Source organism: Aegilops tauschii, chromosome 2 (assembly GCF_002575655.3).
Source record: "Aegilops tauschii subsp. strangulata cultivar AL8/78 chromosome 2, Aet v6.0, whole genome shotgun sequence".
NCBI classification, from domain to species: domain Eukaryota; kingdom Viridiplantae; phylum Streptophyta; class Magnoliopsida; order Poales; family Poaceae; genus Aegilops; species Aegilops tauschii.
The window spans coordinates 153,479,883-153,484,040 of record NC_053036.3 but is presented as its reverse complement, the minus strand read 5'-3'; positions in this window follow the sequence as shown (position 1 = coordinate 153,484,040).

Below are 4,158 nucleotides of genomic sequence, written 5' to 3'. Positions count from 1 at the left end.
CAATGATATAATTTTCACATTATACATCTCATGTAGTATTAATCTTGTCAATAGTCAAATTGGAAACCATTTCGAGTATAAATCTAGGAGTACGTACGAATCTAACAATATTGATTGGGAGTTGTTGAATGTTGATACCTTTTTGATCAAAGTAGAGATACTTTGACTACACATAAAACTTATATGTAAACTAGAAATGATAGGGGGAGTATATTGTACGTTCAAAAACGAAACGAACATTGAATACCCTTTATATATGATTTGCGGATGCTATGATCACCGGTTCAAAATTTTGAATCCGCCTTAGGTATCACGTGCCCCCACTCGTTCCCTCTCGATTTCATCTTGGGGTCCAGAGATCTATTGAAAGAGGACTAGGGTGGGTACATGCGAATGATACTCGGCGGAATGTTCCAATGAGGCATGCGGGAGGATGGACTCGACTGGAGGGCGACATGATCGATGGAGAAGAGGGTTGGAGAGGAATGAGAAATAAGCAAACGCCACATGATTATACATGAACGGCTCAAATAAACAATAAGTTGTCTCGCTTGGCCTACATAGTGAAAGGCCTAATGCGCAACGCGGAGCACTGATGCTCGAATATGGCCGGGAAAACAGGGAAACCGACAAGTGGGGCACACCCGTCGGGACGACGTAGCGCAGACTAGTCCAATGGAGGAGCTGGCCCACGACCTCCTTGCCACCGAAAACCGTTCATGTGGGTCGTTGGGGCCAACAACGGGGCGCAGCTCCAGCACCGCCTCTGGAAACGGCGACCGCGGTGAGCGACACGCTCATATCGTCGCTAGACACGATCGGTTTCAGTGTGCCGAGGGTGGCGGTAGTGCTGTGGCACGACCAACGGTATGTTTGGTTTGTGCCCAAGGTTGCGCCATCAAAGCATTGGGTAGCCAAAATTTTGGTTGAGGTATTGGTTGCCCATGATTTGGTCGACATTGGCAAGAAAAATGAACTAGAGTTGGCTGGAGTTCATTGGCATGCCAAAGAAATGGCAACCATCCAAACAAAGACCAATCTTTGGGTCATGACCAAAATTTTGGTTGAGGTATTGGTTGCCCATGATTTGGCCAACATTGGCAAGAAAAATGAACTAGAGTTGGCTAGAGTTTCTTGGCATGCCAAAAAAATGGCAACCATCCAAACAAAGACCAATCTTTGGGTCATGACCAAAATTTTGGTAAGGTGCACTTTGGCCACAATCCAAACACACCCCAACACCCGGCTCGTCGAGGATGCACGGGGCGCCGCGACGCGTCCGGCCAATTGCATCCTCTGGACCTGAGACCATGCCGGGTCGTCTTGCTTTTTCAATAACATGGGGGATCGCATGTTAGCAAAGGGCATCCAACGTTGCCACGACCGCAGCTGACTACCCTGGCACACCAAAACCCTCGTCCCTCGCGTCGTCGCGCGGTGCGTTCCCAGCCGGCGCCAGCTGCCCGCATTCATGCCGTCCATTCATATGTCATCGTTAAGAGGCTCGGTGCCCGAGGAACCAACTCCGGCGACTTAATGACGCACCCGCACGCTGGCCTCACTGGAATGCGCTACTTCAAGCGGCAACGCCCAGCTAACCTCCACACCATAGCGCATCGTCCTCCTACCTGGCACCACATCCGCCATGACCGCAAGTGCGAACGCTCTGCGGGAGAGCTTGTCTTCGGGGATGAAGCTCGAGGTCGCCGCCCTCGCTCAAGTCGCCTCTCGCGACGCAATAGCGGCGTAGCCGGACGTGGACGCGGCCGCCACTACTAGGAAAAGGCCTGCAAGTGGTGCACCTGTTTTGGCTACTAATGGCGCACTACAGGTGCGCCACTAGCATCACGCCATTAGAATATTTTACTAATGGCGCACCACAGGTGCGCCCTTAGTATCTGGTATACTAATGGCGCACCAGGGAGTGCGCCATTAGTATATCCCACGGTGCGCCATTACTATCTGACTTAGTAATGGCGCACCACATAGAAGTGCGCCATTACTAACAAATTTTTTTCAAATTTCTTTCAGAATTTTTTTTCCATTTTTTTTAAATTCACAATTTTTTTTTCATTTTTTTCTTAATCTCGGGTAACTATGGCTAAATCTCAAGCCAATATGCTTAATCTCAAGTGAAATCGCACTCCGTGGTCAAACTTCCCGGAAGGTCAACCATCCTCACACTACTCCAGCCCGAGCACGCTTAACTTCGCAGTTCTATCCAACCCCAGCACCAGCTCACTTCACAGGCACTTGTTGATATATCTATCATATCAATCCTATTAAACCTTGTTGATGTTTAGGACTTTGTTCATGTTCATGAGTGTGATAAAATTTTGAAAAATATTTCAAACTTCCCGATCATATTACGTATCATATTTTGAAAAAAAATTCCAAAAAAAAGTTTTTTTGAAACCAATTTTTTTTCTGTTACTGGTGGCGCACCTAACAAATGGTGCGCCACTAGTAAGTTTGAATTTTTTTTCATTTCCCCCCCCCCCCGCTAGATCTTAAAAGCCCCGTATCTTTCGTTCTGTTAGGTTTTTGGGGATTTTGAAGATATTGAACAAAGTTCCCCCGGTTCAAATCGTATGTAACTTTTCGACTAGATGATTTTTCATATAAAAAACTTTTTAATCCGAGTTCGTATGCAAAAGTTATGCCCAATTTACAAATTCCAGAGAGATTTTGCAAAAAAGTCGAAATTCATATTTGTAAATTTTCCCAACAACTAGACCACATATCACATGGGAAACTTATTTTATTTTATTTTTTTGACATTTCCATCATTTTTGTTTATTTTTTCTAAAACTGAAAAGGCGGTCCACAGGGGGGGTGCATTCGGTGGAATTTTTGGGCAAAGTTAGTAATGGCGCACCGTGGGTGTGGTGCGCCATTACTAGTTTAACTAGTAATGGCGCACCGCACCCACGGTGCGCCATTACTAGTTAAACTAGTAATGGCGCACCACACCCACGGTGCGCCATTACTAAATTTGAAAAAAATTAAAAAAATTGTTAGTAGTGGCGCACCGAGGGTGTGGTGCACCATTACTAGTTAAAACTAGTAATGGCGCACTGTCCCCTCGGTGCGCCATTACTAGTTTTGAAAAAAAATAAAAAAAATTGGTTAGTAGTGGCGCACCGAGGGTGTGGTGCGCCATTACTAGTTAAACTAGTAATGGCGCACTATCCCCTGGTGCGCCATCCCCTGGTGCGCCATTACTAGTTTTGAAAAAAAAATGTTAGTAGTGGCGCACCGTGGATGTGGTGCGCCATTAGTATTTGGACACTAATTGCGTACCAACACATGGTGCGCCATTAGTATATAGTAGTGGCGCACCACATGTGTGGTGCGCCATTAGTGTCCATATTATCTATAGCCCTTTTCCTAGTAGTGCGCACAAGCGGTGGCCACGCTGGCGGCCGACGACGGGAGCACTGTCAGCCACGCGTCCTACTTGCCGCCGCCCAACGTCCGGCACCGCGGAGGTCGGGGACTCCTCTGAGGATGAGTAGGGCATGGGAGGCGGCAGGGCATGGTGTGCCAACTGGCCGGTCCGTATCCCGTCTTCTACTCTTCCTCGCCGGAGACCGCACCTTCACTTAACGGGTCTTGAACCCCGCCCCCATACATAGAGATCGCAGATGGAGGACGTCAGTCGCCGCCGTAGAATAGGTTTAGGGTCGGGTTTCTTTTATTTTTCTATCCTATAAAAGTTCGAAATGTAATGAAAATCTGCCGTGTTTGCATTAATCTCGGCCAGTGTATATGAACTTTCACAAAAATATACATATTGTAGGAGTACTAGCAAGATGCCCGTGCGTTGCACGGAAGATCAGGATCTTGTGGGAGAAAAGGATGAACGAGGGAAAGCCTTATCTGCAAATGTGGAGAGGAGTGCGGGTAAATTGTCATAGTTTCCTTCCTATCCGTTAGATATAGATCGGACGGCCTATATTGCAGGATGACAGGCACACCATCATCACCAACTCTGCTGTTTATTGAACCGAAACAAATCTAACATGCGAAGTAAAATAAACACATAGGGTCTATACATACACAAATTATCTTAGGCACTCCAATAGTACGTCCACTACACATTCACGCATTTCACATCTTTCTACATCTACGGGAACCTACGAAAGGGTTAACGTA